This window comes from Ictalurus furcatus, chromosome 4 (genome assembly GCF_023375685.1).
Source record: "Ictalurus furcatus strain D&B chromosome 4, Billie_1.0, whole genome shotgun sequence".
Taxonomy (NCBI): Eukaryota; Metazoa; Chordata; class Actinopteri; order Siluriformes; family Ictaluridae; genus Ictalurus; species Ictalurus furcatus.
This window is the reverse complement of record NC_071258.1, coordinates 1,011,924-1,029,274: the sequence shown is the minus strand read 5'-3', so window position 1 is coordinate 1,029,274 and position 17,351 is coordinate 1,011,924. Positions and strand designations below refer to the sequence as shown.

Here is a 17,351-nt window from a genome sequence, read left to right as displayed (position 1 = left end):
TTAAACCAAACAACTTCTTAGACGTAAAATTCAGCGCAACAACCGACGTGAACACAGCTAAATGACGTGCTCCGTGACGTCCCTGACCGATCAGTAATAAGAAGCTTCGACATTTCATTCACGAAAAATGCTGCAAAAACCGATGCATCTATCCAGACATAATATTTTTGCTAAATCGTCAACAGTAAACGTAAGCATTATAATCTAGCTCATTAAATACGCAATAACGCCGCATTATTAGCTTCCCTTTACGTTCAATTCCCAAAGCTCGTCTTCTTACAGCCTGCTCAATAGCACTTCTGTCTAAAACAGAGCAGATTCCGCACGAGAATCAGTTCACGTCCTGCTCCAGTCTGCGCTTTACTTCTGTAATACTGTACTTCCTGTTAGCTTCCTGAAAAAATAGAGACGTCACAGATGTTTTCGATTCGAACACTGTCTCGCACGAGTCACAGACCGAACGCAGGATTTTCTCTCTCTTTATACGTGTCTATAACTTACTGGAAATAAGTACGAGTAAGAAAAAAAAACAATATCCTCATACGGACGCGTCTGTATTAAAAACCCGTGTGTCTTTCCGACAGCTGGTTGCTCTCTATTTAAATATAAATCCCTTATTGGCCCCGTTATTAAAGCTGAGGTTTAACCCAGCACACCTCACACACACCTCACACACACCTCACACACACCTCACACACACCTCACACACACCTCACACACACCTCAGAGCTCTGCTTTACAAAAACACAACCAGAAGGAGATCTGAAGAGCAGCTTTGATGTTCGACGTGTGTTAAACCACGGCGCTGCTGAGTTCTGGATTGTGATTGGTCAGAAGGTGGTGATTAGTTGTCTATAACAGCGGCTCTGACAGCACCGCAGGATTATATTAATGCGCTCGTTCTAATGCGATATTGTTTCTATAGTAACGGTTCGTTCACGGGGATTGTTGCTATGGTGAAATTTTCTGTAAGGAGAAACGTGATTATGTAAGGTGTAAGGAAGGAGTCTCCAGCGTCAGCGCTGCGTAACAGTCCGAGGTGAAGCCGTAACTTTACGTTTCCCACACCTTCAGGACGGAGGAGTTTACACTTCTTTGCGGTTTCTCGGGCAACACGTCGAGCTGCGAGTAGTTTCGTATTTTTTCTGTAGTATAAGAGGAATAAAGCACTTAAGAACATGCTGTTGGTAAATTTGTCTCTCAGAGACGAGTTTCAGTTTTTACGAAATGTGGATGAAGAATATTCGTAGGAGAATAAACCCCGACTGATCCGCGCATTATAATCTGTTTTGTTTTGCAGATTTTTGCTGTTCTCCATCATGTTTGTCGTCGATGTAGTCGGTAATGAATGCACAGCCGGCTGTAAAGTCTGTCTCTCATAAATAAGTGATGCGCTGGCGTTTTCCCGGGGATGAAACCTCCAGCGGATCCGTCACCAGCGTTCTGATAGGTTCCAGATTAATGTGGGCCTGTAATGTTCTCTCCGAGCAGCTTTAGCAGACCCCCACATGTGCTTTATGCACCATTAGAACACAGAGCTCTCATTCACACACACACACACACACACACACACACACACACACACAGATATTTACTGCTTACACCACTCATCTGACATCCCCGGCTACACTGCTGAGCTCTCGTCTGCGATGGAAGACGGCTGGAACTTGGTAACGAGATCCAAAGCTGAGTTGGACTGCGAGAGAACGAGCGAGTGCTGACGACGCAGAAGCCGAGATGGAGGAGAGCGAAAGATCGATAATGCGCTAATCTTCATCGGGTTCTCTGATCGTTCTCGCTCCGTCGTCTGCAGCGCCCAGAAATTTACGAGTCCTCTCCAACCAATTCGTAATCTTTCATATGAAGCACCTTTTCCATTTTCTGACTCGAAATGAAAAGTCTAACTCACATTAGAACCTTTTTTTTTTTTTGAGGGGTTTCCTGAAGAACCTTTCGAGTGTTTGATTTTTAAATAAAGTATTTACTCCTGACAGGAAAAAAATTAACCACGGTGTAGAAGCATCGCTGTGGAATAAAACAGTTATTTGGTTTAATGCTCATAGAACTGTTAAGGTTTCTTCCTTGTCTCTTAGAACCCTTCCGCAAAGTGTTTTCCCATCAGAACATATTCCCATAAGAACTGGAACCCTTTTGTAGATGCTAAGAACCCTTAATTATCCAGAGAGATTCACATTTAGATTTTAGTACTGAGTACACTCCTAGAAAAGGGTTCTTCACTGGTTTTTAATGGTTCATTGGATAACTAAGGGTTCTTAGCATCCATAAATGGCTTCAGTTCTGATATAGAAAAAACTCTGCTGTAGGGTTCTTCATAAAAAATTTGCTTACCCCAGAGGGATAATCTGAAGAGTGCTTAAGGGTTCTAGATGTAAACTTTTCCCCCTAAAATACGGATGATTATCACGGTCATTATTATTGTTGCTACACTCTAAATTTAGATCCCTTATAGGTTCTTCAGCTAAAGAACCTCCCGTTACATACAGTAAGGTTTTATGAAAAACCTAAAACAGAGTGTTTTCTCTGTCAGGTTCAAAGTAGAACCGTTTTTTGGAAGCGTAGTCATCCGATGAACCCTTAAAGAACCCTTTTACCAAGTACCAAGAGCTAAGTGTTAAACTCCTAACGGTTCTAGATATTTAGAAGAAAATATTAAGCAATAATTTGTAGCTTGTAGCGCACACACTCTTGGGTTCTTTAAGGGTTCATTTAAGGGATAATGAAGGATTCCCAATACTGTCTAACAGTTTTAATTGTTCCACACGCTATTAAAGGGTTCTACATAGACCACGGAACTAGTGAGGGTTCCCCCAAAGGGACAAGCAAAAGAGACATTAAGAGTTCTAGATTTTTCTAGATTCTAAACCTTAGAACCCTTTCTGAAATGGAAACACTCTTTTGTAGGGTTCTACAAAGAACCTTTAGGGGGATTCCCAGAGGGGCAACCAACGATCCCTTAAAGGTTCTAAAACTGTAATAGCAGTAAATAATAATAATAATAATAATGAGAAGAAGAAGAAGAAGAAGAGGAAGAAGAAGAAGAAGTTATGAGGTCTTTATAACTCCAGGGGTTCTTCAGTAAAGGTTCTTAGCTTCATAAAAGGGTTCTATTGCTTTTAGGAACCTGATATGGAAACACTCTGGTGTTGGGTTCTGCATCTACGTATATATTTAAGTGTAGGTCTTTGCATACTGACTGTAGTCCATCTGTTTCTCTGCACACAAGTATTGGCACCCCTCTGCCCCACTATAAAAGGTCTGATTAAGGAGGTAGAGGGAGGTTCTTGGTCCAATCATGTTCTGTTCTGAGTGAAGTTTCACTCTGAGTACAGCAGTGACATGCTGGTGTGTGTGTGTGTGTGTGTGTGTGTGTGTGTGTGTGTGTGTGAGTGAACACAATGAAAACACACATTGTGCAGGAAAAATTTGCTCTTTATACTCTAACTGAACACCTAGAGTGTGTAATAAAGTAGTGCGGTGTGCTAAGAGGGTCCTGACAGGTGCAAACATCACAATCTGGTGCCAAGATAGGTTGAAAATTCACAGAACTGGCACCAGCCATCAGCACACAAACCTTTATTTCTGACCATAAAAAGAAATCACAACTGAGTGCAAAGGAGGAGAAAAAGGGCTTTCATCCAAGCAAATTAGCAACACATCAGTGTTATACCTGCAAATTACACGCACACCTGCACAAAAAGAAACCCTCAGGCTGCGAATCTATTGTCTCCTGGTGCTCATGACAGGCCAAACCGTCTGAGATCGTCTGTTAAAACTGAAATATAAAAAGCAGGAAGGAAAATAAAGCCTTTACTTTTAATGCGGTTCATCAAAACCTATTCATTATCTTTGATTTATTCCAGTTTTAATATTTATATTTCCAGGACAAATCCAAGGGCGCTCTGTTGAATTCTCACATTAGATTTTGATTAAAACACCAATGAAGGTTAAAATAACTGAATCATTTACATGATTTAATAATATTAATAAGATCTGCTCAGTGGTGCTCCTTCTGTGCTCTTTTACCTTTGGTGGTACAGGGGTGCCAATACTTTGTGCAGAGCAACAAATGGGCTAATAAGTAGCCGGTGGTCTTGATGAACTAGCTAATCACGTCCCAGGAAACTTCACTAGAGCTATCTGTGCAGTTTTAGTAGATGTCTGGGCTGATATATTGGATTATATATATATTGGATTAGGCGATAAAATCGTACCATCAGCAGATGTTTAAAGTTCCGTTAAAAAAACTGTAGGTCTTGAAAATTATTTAAATTGTTCCATAAATGAGAAGTGTTATTTTTTGTGAAGCAATGAAACACAGATTTTGATTTCAGAGGAAGGTTAAGGAAGATTCGGCTCGTTCACACAGAATGGACAAGAAAGAACATCAGAGTTCATTAATCGCGTCTTACGGAAGCTTCACTCGCTGCCTGTTTCGTTCCACATCGACTGTAAAGTGCCGAAAAACTCTAACTATAAACTATGAACTATATAAACTATATAAACTATGAACTATAAAATCGAGTAAAGTCCATCATGAGCACCTCGCACAACTGAGGCAGGACTGCCTTCATCTGTATTTCTATCTTTCCTTAAAGCTATATTTAAGGGAGGAGCTTAAGGCAGGGTTAGTATTTGTATATTTCCTTAAAGTTATATTTAAGGGAGGAGCTTAAGGCGTGGTTAGTATTTGTATATTTGCTTAAAGCCAATTTTAAGGGAGGACCTTAAGGCGGGGTTAGTATTTGTATATTTCCTTAAAGTTATATTTAAGGGAGGAGCTTAAGGCGGGGTTAGTATTTGTATATTTCCTTAAAGTTATATTTAAGGGAGGAGCTTAAGGCAGGGTTAGTATTTGTATATTTCCTTAAAGTTATATTTAAGGGAGGAGCTTAAGGCAGGGTTAGTATTTGTATATTTCCTTAAGGCTTTATTTAAGGGAGGAGCTTAAGGCAGGGTTAGTATTTGTATATTTCCTTAAGGCTTTATTTAAGGGAGGAGCTTAAGGCGGGGTTAGTATTTGTATATTTCCTTAAAGTTATATTTAAGGGAGGAGCTTAAGGCGGGGTTAGTATTTGTATATTTGCTTAAAGCCAATTTTAAGGGAGGACCTTAAGGCGGGGTTAGTATTTGTATATTTCCTTAAAGTTATATTTAAGGGAGGAGCTTAAGGCGGGGTTAGTATTTGTATATTTCCTTAAAGTTATATTTAAGGGAGGAGCTTAAGGCAGGGTTAGAATTTGTATGTTTCCTTAAAGTTATATTTAAGGGAGGAGCTTAAGGCAGGGTTAATATTTGTATATTTCCTTAAAGTTATATTTAAGGGAGGAGCTTAAGGCAGGGTTAGTATTTGTATATTTCCTTAAAGTTATATTTAAGGGAGGAGCTTAAGGCAGGGTTAATATTTGTATATTTCCTTAAGGCTTTATTTAAGGGAGGAGCTTAAGGCAGGGTTAGTATTTGTATATTTCCTTAAAGTTATATTTAAGGGAGGAGCTTAAGGCAGGGTTAATATTTGTATATTTCCTTAAAGTTATATTTAAGGGAAGAGCTTAAGGCAGGGTTAGTATTTGTATATTTCCTTAAAGTTATATTTAAGGGAGGAGCTTAAGGCAGGGTCAGTATTTGTATATTTCCTTAAGGCTTTATTTAAGGGCGGAGATTTTAGCGGGGTGATGTTTGAGGGCGGAGATTGGGTGGAGTTAAGGCACACATTTGTATTTGCCTGTTTAAATCCGTAATGTGTTTCTGATGAGATTTGCTCGAGCCTTGAGATAAGGTGAGACGTGAGCGCAGAGAGGTAGAGAAAATATTTGAAAGACTAAAGACTCATTTCTAAAACGTCTCGGTCTTCGTGTTATTAGAACAGGGATCTGATCTCGTCACCGTTACGGTGTTTATTTTTGGCACCAAATGGGATTTTTACTGCTGCTCTATAGGAAAATGACCTCCAATCTGCAGGATGACATTTCTGTGTGTTCCACGTGCTGTAGTGTGGGTTCTGCGTAGCGAGCTATTTACAGCATTACACGTGTAGGGTATATATTCATAAACACACTCTAATCTCATCACTGCTGGGTTTATTCTGCTCCTATAGGACGATGCTATCGCTCTCTCAGCCTCTTCACCTCAGCGTTGATGTCATTCCTGTTGCCTGAAGTGTTTCAGCCCTGGTGTGAAATCTGCCTGTATAAACAGCTTGTTATATGCGCACGTGTGTGTGTGTGTGTGTGTGTGTTTCCCTCCAGCTCATGGAGCATCAGGAGGGAGTTTGAGAACAAGGATCAGCCGAACATTGCTGGAATTCTGCCTACTGCACCACGAGAAGAGAGAGAGAAGCTGAGAAGCAGGGAGGCACTACAGAAATAAATATTTTAGCTGCTCTCTACATCTTCCTCGTCTGCGGTACAATAAATACTCCCTGCTTCTCCTTCGCCAAAAAATTGAGGGCAGCTAAATTTCACACTAAACAGATCAAAGATGAGCTCGATAACCCCGTATGTTCCAGACGTTGCCAGTACGGGGTTTATTCTGAAACATCCACCTGGTTTATCTCAACTCAAATAAATAACACATGATGAAGCCATATGGCCCGAGCACGAAATTTACACAAATGTCATGTGAATTCTTCATCTTTTATTCGTACACAGAGCTTAGGAACCAACATTACTATTTCTGCTCCTACTGCAATCCAGTGGGACTCTTACAGCAAGTGTTTTATTCCTCTTACACCCCAGACCTCTGACCACAAGTACAATTCTGACTGTTACAAAGCGCTGACACTGGAGACTCCTTCCATACACGTTAAATATAAACGTCTCCTTACGGAAATCGATTTTATAGTTCGTTTATGCGGCGCGTCCGACGTACAAGTCATTGTGAACGACAACGTAACCGAACAAGTTATATATATATATAAAAACTGCTTTATAATATATTTTGCTAATGTTAATAATTACAGAATCATTTTTGGCTTTCTTTAAATTCCCGTTCTTTTTCCGTTATGAGTTTGTAACCCTGGCCAATTCGTGCACGAGTCATGAGTATCAGTCATAACTGAAGGGGTTTTTAATGATTATATTATTTTAGTTTCTACACATTTTCCCAAAACGAGGATTAAGGATGACAGTCACACTACTAAAGGGCTACTAAAGCGGTACTGATTTATAGGAACTAGCATGAAAGATTAGCACACTAGCGCTGGAGTAATTAGAAAGAAATATAACTGACCATATGAATAAGTCATTTTCCATCTGTTTCGCACAGAGTGTGTTTAATAATTTATCTCGGTTATACAAGTTTCATTTGGTTTGTTAGAGCGGATTAAAACCCGATTGGGAAACTCATCACTGCTTCATCGCTTATTAAACAGAGGTGCAGTGGTTCCGTTTGGGTTCGAGTGACCGGGAGGTTATGAGTTCAAGTCCTGGAACTGCTGCAACAGCTCACAAACAGCGTAGTTAAAATAAAACATTTTCAAAAAACCAAATTTACACTGTACACTCTTAAAAATGTAAAACCCTTAAAGGTTTTTTGGCTGTCCCTCTTAGAACCCTTAAAGGTCCTATGTAGAACCCTATATATCATAAAGAATTCAGAAACCGTTCCCCCAGAGGGACACCTGAAGAATCTTTAAGGGTTCTACATTTTTAAGAACAAACTCTGATCATTTTGTAGTGCGTGAATCAAGGTTCTTCGGTTGTTCCTCTGATGGAACCCTTAAAGCTTCTATGTCGAACCCTACAACCCTACCAACAGCCAATCACTGATCGCCCTTATTCCCAACAGCCAATCACTAATCACCCTTATTCCTGGAAACACAGTCAGCGATTTACAAAGAAAATATATATATATATATATATAAAAATTAAAATGCTACACAGAACAAATGCAAAACTTTCACTTCCCGGGTCCTTTCCCCTTCAGTGAATTGGATCTGTGTATTCACGTTCGCTCTGACGCCGCTTTATCTGCGACCTTTTAGGTGTATCTGTATCGCCATAGCAACAGGCCAACAATAATAGCCGAAACAGATCATTCATTACACGCTCACTCACACTGACTAGTTCTCATCCCAGAATTTCTTTACTCATTGTTTGCAGGAGAGTAAAACCATCCTGTGTGTGTGTGTGTGTGTGTGTGTGTGTGTGTGACTGCAGTAGGTTGTTCCTGAGTGTTTTCTCTGATGAATGACTGGCGTGGGGCTCTTATGAGCTACTCAAGGTGCTCTGTGATTCAGCCAATCTGGCACTATTCATATCCTCTCAGCCCTCTCCAGCTTCCTGTAGCTCACACACCTGTTCTATACCCACCTCCTGCCTCTTTCTCTCTCTCACACACACACACACGCCTACATCTCGGCTTAGCTAGCATTCTGCTCACACAGCTGCGGTCCTAAAACCCGAAACCCTGCCCTGCATTCGGACTCCGTGCCATCATTAGCGCTCCGCTAACTCATTTATTGGTCGGTGCGGCGTGGCTGTGTTTCAGATTCGGGTCACATCACTCTCTTTTCCTCCCTCGCTCTCTCACTGCAGTGCCCTCATGCTATTCATCTCTACAGACTGACAAAGCTTCGTTTTCATCTCTATCTTTTATCATCTCTCTATTTTGCCCTCCTATCAACCTGAGCTGTCTTTCTTCATCTTATATTATTACATAGTAGGGACGGCACCGATAAAGCACTCGTGGGTATTTTTCCCACCTTTTATATATTTATTTATTTATTTATTTATTTTATATCTAAGCCATAAAGCACGTCTATTGCAAGTTCGAGAGAAAATGAGAAAACGGGAGGAGGATGAGGAAGATGAGGAGGATGGTTAATGGGCTTGTGCTCTCTCCTTCACGGCCATGTGTTCATCTCCCAGGCAATCTCGGTCTCGGTGGACACAAAGCTGCCCTTTCTTCAGCCATAAAGAAGAACGTCTGTTTTAGAAACCTGAAACAAACACCCGTATTATTCCCTCAAAGCAGGACCGAGTCTCCATCCAGCACTGATCCACAACCAACATCTCAAATTTCTCTGCTAGCTTCGTGTTAACCTGTTAATCGATTACTCAATTAAAATGATTAATGTTAAGAGAGAGCGTAAAGAGAGGGCTGGTGAGGGAAAGACTCTTTAAACATAATGAAACTAAAGCCGAATCCCGGACATTTTCTCAAATTTAGACGCTTTTTACGGTCCGAAAAAGAGGACGTACGATCACCCTAGTACATCGTAGTGTACCGTACGGCCTGGTGGACTAGTACCTTGTCTAGTCTCCGCTGTGGGGATGTGGACTAGCGAGGCAGACGGTAAATAAAGCAGCTCCGTTTACTGTAATTATTATTCTGAAAATATTTCACAGTGGATGAAGCCGATTCTACACTCAACCGCACAAGAGTACTCTGGGAGAAGTCTTTATTTTATTATTTAGATTATTATCGAGAGGTGATTTGGCACGAGGAATTCCTCCTGCGCTTATTTCTGTCGTCCTTTACAGCTAAATAAAATGTAAATAAAGCCCACACACGGTTACAGAGTGAACCCCGTCATACGAGAAAGAGCGCTCTCGGAGCCGCGGGTTGCACATCACGATCCGATCCCACTCGGCCGGTGTAGAGTCAGATCAGCGGCGCGCGGCGGCTCAAACAGATCGGTTCGGATTCGTTATCGGACGCTACCGAGGCTGGAGGTTGACGTGGCGTTAAAACCCTGACAGACGCTGCTGTAGTCATCACGTCCTCCATCCGTCATTCAGATATAAGGAGTTTCCACACTGCGCTAAGCTCTCAGGGTCAGTAGCAGCGAGTTCAGCTCAGACAACTCGTCCACACGAGCGCGTTTACAGAACTGTCCTTAATTAGTCTAATGTGATACGCAGATTTATTATTTTGCACATTTATTGCACCGATTTATTTACACTTAACCGCATAGCTTAAAATAGCATTGAAGCTGTAAATACATTTTGTAGACTGTGCATGATTTCGTTTGTTTCTCACGTGTACAAATTAACCTCTGTTAAATACTACAAGTGGTTTTTGCATATATTTGCATGTCATTAAATGGGCTGTCATTTTAAAATTTGATCTCGCATATTGACAAAGAAGAGAGAATCAGCGTCAAACGGCTCAGGGGTCGACTTCAGTGCATCAGACTGAGACACACTTTCTCCCGTTCATTTACTGCATTTAAATGATTGAACTCTGACTCCCAAAACATTCATATAATTGATTTAATGTATGCAAGTGTATGCCCTCCATACACTTCGTTTTAGTGGACCTCTGTGGATCTGGCAACCTGACGTATACGTTTCAATGGAAATAAAATAAAATACGAGTCTGAAGGATGAAAAGGGACTGATAATCCATTTAGACCAGAATTATTGTTTGTTTTAGATCAAATAAGTTCAAAAGCTTTTTTTTTTTTTAAAGAGGTGTGCACTCAGTAGTGTCGAGTTTCTCGTGAATATTTCTCGTCTCAAGTTGAAATAATTTCCTCTTTTTGAACTGGAGCTCGTGCTCAACTCTCACTTTCTCAGCACTGTTTAACCGCTCCATCGTTCTGCTTCCTGTCCGAGTCCTCAGTTCCTCCTCCTATTTAAAGTTTTAATGAAAAAAGTCAACTCGGGTGAGCGTTAAATTACTACGTCCTCCAGGCGGTTCTGTCTGAGAACTTCTCCAGCCTGAGAAACTGTTTCTCAGAATTTTCATCTTATAGTAATATCCAAAGTTTTTTTATTATTTTTTTATTTTTTTGAATTGCATCAACACCTTGGTCAAGAGGATTTAATAAAAGGAGGAAAATCATCCACAGTTCTGCAGTATAACCTCCTGACGGCTCGGATTTCTTCCTCCTCGGGCGTTTCCGTCAACTGAAACCGGACAAAAATAGCGTTCTGACATTATACTGCTGTACATTAGGCTGGAAAATGTATAATATTTACTGTAAAAGCCTCATGAATAAGTCCTGATTAAAACATCAGCCCACATTCATTTCACCAAAAACTTATTCTTCTCATTCTTCTTCTTATTACTGGATACATAACATAATTTTGTCCTGAGGGTGCACATACTTTTGCAGGATGGAGGACACGGCTCTTGAAGGCTCTGCAGGATCGGACGATTACTTGATTGACCTCAGTAATCACTGCAGGCTCCAACATCTCACTCCTACATCTCACCCCTACATCTCACCCTTACATCTCACTCCTACATCTCGAAATGTCACCCCTACATCTCACTCCTACATCTCACCCTTACATCTCACCCCTACATCTCACTGCTACATCTCACTCCTACCTCTCACTCCTACATCTCACTCCTACCTCTCACTCCTACATCTCACTCCTACACCTCACCCCTACATCTCACTGCTACATCTCACTCCTACCTCTCACTCCTACATCTCACTCCTACCTCTCACTCCTACATCTCACCCTTACATCTCACTCCTACATCTCGAAATGTCACCCCTACATCTCACTCCTACATCTCACCCTTACATCTCACCCCTACCTCTCACTCCTACATCTCACTCCTACACCTCACCCCTACATCTCACTGCTACATCTCACTCCTACCTCTCACTCCTACATCTCACTCCTACCTCTCACTCCTACATCTCACTCCTACACCTCACCCCTACATCTCACTGCTACATCTCACTCCTACCTCTCACTCCTACATCTCACTCCTACATCTCACTCCTACATCTCACCCTTACATCTCACTCCTACATCTCGACATGTCACCCCTACATCTCACTCCTACATCTCACCCTTACATCTCACCCCTACATCTCACTCCTACATCTCACCCCTACATCTCACTCCTACCTCTCACTCCTACATCTCACTCCTACATCTCACCCTTACATCTCACTCCTACATCTCACTCCTACATCTCGACATGTCACCCCTACATCTCACTCCTACAACCCACCCTTACATCTCACCCCTACCTCTCACTCCTACATCTCACCCCTACCTCTCACTCCTACATCTCACTCCTACCTCTCACTCCTACCTCTCACTCCTACATCTCACTCCTACATCTCACCCTTACATCTCACTCCTACATCTCACTCCTACATCTCACTCCTACATCTCACCCCTACATCTCACTCGTCACAGACTACACCTGCTCCCAGTCCTGTAGCAATGACACGATGGTCAGTAGGTGTTGATGAATTTTCTCTAACAGCAACTCTGACAGTAGTGCAGTAGTGTTGTTTCTATAGCAACGGCTCATTCACAGGGACGTCCACAGCGGACGCTCCACTGATAATAAACGGATTAAAAACGGTGTGTAATTTCTGATGCATAAGGAGATGTTTATGTAACGTGTAAGGAAGGAGTCTCCAGTGTCGGCGCTGTGTAACAGTCAGATGTAAAGCTGGAACTTTAAGTTTCCCGACATCTTCATCACAGAGGAGTTTACACTTCTTTACGGTTTCTCACTCACACGACATTAACTTCAAGAAAGAATAAAGAGAGGGATGGTGAGGGAATGTTTGTAGCTGCTGTAACGTAAGTGACAACAGGAACTCACTTTCCATTAATAAACTGCTGTGGTGTGAGAGGAATAAAACACTCAGGGACGCGCTGTTATAGCAAACTAATCAACTTCAGGATCATAACAGTAACTCTATTTTATCACTCAGTATTTAACAGTAACACACACAAAGAATAAAACACTGTGTGTGTGTGTGTGTGTGTGTGTGTGTGTTACAGTGTATATATAGAAGCCCAGCAGCCTTTCTGTTGCTCTTTAATCTCTTCACACTGAATCCTAAATCACTCTTCAGCTTTTTTCCCCTGAATATAATGTTCTGTACTCACGTACCACAGGTTTCTCCGAGTGACCCGCTTCTGAAAATTAGCCTCAGCAGGAACACAGAGTCTCCCTTCACACAGCCTCATACAGTCTTAAAGTCCCACGTTAACTTTTATCTTTCCTTTTCATATGCAAAATGTCCGCTTGTCATAGAACAAAAAGGGAATTTGATCAACGTTACGTAAAACCGATTTAACTGGAATATGCTGTAAAATGGACTTGTGTGATGTTTAAACCATGTACTGCATCAGTCGAGCAAATTCTTACACGGATACCGAGCGAGTCACATTCTGGCTTTAAATTAATTTCAATGAATATTCATCATCGAGAAAGGACACGCATTTATAATTTAATATCACATTCAATTAGCGTTAAGAAAATCCGATAGTTTCCTATCATTCGTGTACGTACAGTAGCGTTTGTACGGCGTTTCATGTCGTTTGTCTTTTTAATCAGCGACTTTTTAAATAGTTTTAAATAGTAAATGGTCAATTCCAATAAATCGATCAATCCGTGTAAACAAATCAATACCATTTTAATAAATAAATAAATGTATGAATGAATGAATGAGTTAATGCTGTACATAAATAATTCATATTTACTTAAAACATAGTATATTAAGAAATATGTCGCTAATAAAAAAAGACATTGTTGTAAATAAATAAATACATACATACATACATAAATAAATAAATAAATAGCTTTCCCTCAGTTATAAAGTAAACAATCAGAGGTTGGTTGTTACTGAGACAGCGTTACAGATATAAATCTATTAACGTTTTATACGTTTATTTCCATCAGAAATTATATTCACAAGCTCTGGAGCTGCGTCGCGCTTCGCCGGCTGCTTATAACAGCTCGTTATTACAGCTCATATCATTATTGAGCCACAGGAAGTAATTACAGTGTGACGGATGGGAAAGTTCTGGATTAGAAAGTGCTCGGTTTATGGTTCGAGCTGCACTCGCGGGATCCGACAGCGCACGTGGCTCTCGCCTTATGCGTCCAATTTAAAGCTCTTCTCCAGCACTGAAGTGGACTTCGCGAGACGTTCTACATCACTGACTCTCGTTTTTGGCAACTCGTCCAGGCGCACAGTATAAAAATAGGAACGAAGCTGTCAGTGCTGCACTCGGTGCACTCTCCAACGCTCCTGTTTGATTTTCTGATGATGAAAGATGATAACCTGAGAGCTGAAATGCTGAGAAAACCTTTTACGTACAAATCTTTTGAAAAGAAACGCTCAGATGTAAACACCGACAGTTAAATAAATGTCACTGTAGATCGGAAGCAAAACGTTTAGCTAGCTAGCTAGCTAGCTAACGCTGTATCCGACTCTCGCATCATAAGGCTGACATAACCTCATCATAACAGTTAATACCCAGCTCTTATCAACATGTTATAACATGCCGAGCGTACTCTCATTAGCATATCTTAAATGGCGTATTTGCCCATAACAGCACTTCTCAAGGCGTTTTATTCCTCTTACGCCCCGGCAATTTACATAATTACGTAATTATACTTAGTAAAGGTTTTTACCATTTTTTATCTGTTTATAGTTACTTCCAGTTCCTTCACTGAGAAACCGCAAAGAAGCGTAAACTCCTCTTAAACGTAAAGCTACAGCTTTACGTCTGACTGTTACACGGCACTGACACTGGAGACTCCTTCCTTACACGTTGCACAAACACATTTGTCCTTACAGAAAACTGTGACTGTTATCCCCGTGAACGAGCCGTTACTATAGAAACGTATCACAACGAGCGCATTAATATAAAGCTGTGATGTGCAGCAGCACTACTGAAACTTAATCAACCTCTTGTCTTCTGACCAATCACAATCCAGTGGGACAAGGTGTCAGGCCTAGCATAAAACACGATGATGTCCGCTGGAAAAGCGTCAAACTTGCGCAAACTTTTTTTTTTTATTATGGTCCATGATGTTTGTTTTTTTTGGTTTTTTTTCTCAAGGCATCTGGTTCTGAGATAAATACAAGCAGCTGAGTAAGGAGCCGCTTTCATGTACGATTCTGAAGCCGAGTCGTTATCCAGAAATAAGCAGCAACACGTTCCTGGTTGTTTACGCACGTACAAAAGCCAGAAGAAGAATTGAAAAAGCTGACATGAAGTTATTTCTCTGTGTGTTCTCAGAAATGAAAAAAACCCCAGCATGAACCCGGGAGTACGACTGGCTGTGCCATACACTATTCTTCAGTGAAGACGTGTGCGCTGCAATTCTGTTTTCATAAAAATATATGCAAATCTGCCGCCGCGTAAATGACTGAACGTCTTTTTAATAAGGCGGACGCTTCCCACCAGCAGCCTCGGGCCTTGAGTTCAGGCTGTGTGACGGCCAAGCTGTGATTACACATGCTGTGCAGAGTTAATTACACACTTCTGATCTGAATGCTTCATACGCACGGCATCCGCGCACCACGTTAAACTAATATACATTCGTCTCCGAGCAGCGTGTCGAACGTTATCGTAACTGCCACCTGGATGCATCGATATTAAAAAATAGAAGTGCGATGAATGCGAGTCCGAATCGACACAAAACACTAAATTATATCCACGACACGCCATGTAATAAAATCCGTGTACGCTGCAAAGGAAATGAAAGACAAGCGAGTCGTTTTAACAACGTGTAGTTAACGTAACACACACGCACACATGCACGCACGCACGCACGCACACGCACGCACACACACGAATGCACACACCTCCATACAGCGTCTTTATGCAAAACCAGACTGAAGGTTGATGAAAGATTCGTATCAACATGGTGGCAATTTATTTAGTCATTTAAGGCTGAACATTCCGGAGTCTGTCTTCAGACGTGTGTTTGGATACGTGAGCGGATCCGAGATACTGATGGGAATTTTTTCCTGTTTCCTATAGCGACGAACGCTGCTCTCGTTTCTTCGATTTTGAGTTCATGTCATGTGATTTTCATGTCATGCCCATTTGCCTTTGTTTTGGTTTCAGTCCGGTCCCCCGACCCCCCCCCCCACCCCCCCATCATTGGTTTGTTCCCTATATGTGTGCACCTGTTCCGTGTTAAGCCCTGAAACAGTGTGTCCATCTACTGTGCGTTCAATCCTCCCGGGAAGTTCATAATTACGACGTCAGGTGCGTTTTCGGAGCGAGATGGCGGTGGGATGACCTTCTCTTAATTAACTACAAAAAATATACACCAAGGAGTTGTTGTTTTTTTGGGGGTTTTTTTTATATCTCTCTACTCCTAGAAAATGAAGAACAAAGAACGCGAATCAGGTGTGTTTTGCTTTTTTTTTAAACGTTTTTAATCAATCGATGAAGCCGCCGTAAACTTTATCGTTACACATTCACCGTAATTGTCAAGTTATCTCGTTGCTTGCTGCGTTCACCAAACGCATAATCAGAAATCGGCTGCTGAGGCGAGTAAACATTCAACTTCAACAAATTTACCGTCAATTACAGATGTTGCAGCCACGGAGTCACTACGTGTTCTTACTCGTCCATAGTTTCCCTCACTCGTAATTATGACTTTGTGGTGGCGATCATGTGCGTTCAACTCGTAAACACGATCTTTCAGACGTGACATGAACGCACCATTACACCCTGTTGCTTCCAGGTGATGCCTCGTTGATAGTTCGAGCGGATTTTCTGAGCTATAGGGCTTTTTCCCACTCGGCCAAAAATCTGTCAGTCCTCACTAAAGACCGATTCTGGAATTCCTTCTGGACCATCGATTGATTCTACGATTCCATGTGTCACATTTATGCATGCAGGTCTGCAAAATCCAAGGTACTAGTTTCATTAATTATTATTATTATTATTATTATTATTATTATTATTATTCACCTTGGTAACAACACTGGGTGAAGATGCGTGGCATGTCCTCATGCAGGCCGGTACGAGACGTGTGTTTTTCCTGATGCTCTCGGTGTAAAGCACTCGCACCACCAAGCTGAGCTAATTACAGAGCTCCACTCCTATGAAAGTCTGGTTTTAAATATTAATACCCAAAACAAGCCTCCCCATGGAATCATGAAAGTACAAACAGGAAGCAACATGACAAGATGAACCAATCACAATACTCAGCATGAAGCACAGATAGGGAAGTGAACCAAGATCATCTTCTAGAGGAGCTGAGATGGGCTCTCTGGACCAATCCAGTGCTCGTAAACAGCCCTGAGTCCCGAAAAAAAAAACACGCAAGCGTGAAAATGACGTTGGTTTCCTGTTTATTGATTTTTGTCGTACTTCCTGGTTCGGACCCTCACGTGTTTTGTGATTTCAGTTCTCTGACTCCTTGATAGTGACCTCTGGATTGAACAATGTTTCCATTCTTGCATTGCGAATCTGAGCAAATCTGTTTCGTATTCCAAAAACAGAGCTTCCTAAAGACCTCCATATTCTACCACGACCTCAAATCTGTCCATGTTAATGCTGTCGATGTTTCACTCTTGAGCTCTAACTATAACCAAGCTATGACCATCTATCCTAGTGTTTCAGTCATCTGACCTTTCTGTT

At 41.4% G+C, this 17,351-nt stretch overlaps 1 protein-coding gene across 1 annotated transcript in view; it reads right to left on the bottom strand.

Moving 5' to 3' along the window:
* The window catches only part of tspan4a (tetraspanin 4a), a 72,870-nt gene that overhangs the window by 38,546 nt on the left and 16,973 nt on the right, over positions 1-17,351 (bottom strand). The gene's annotated exons all lie outside the window — the stretch shown is intronic.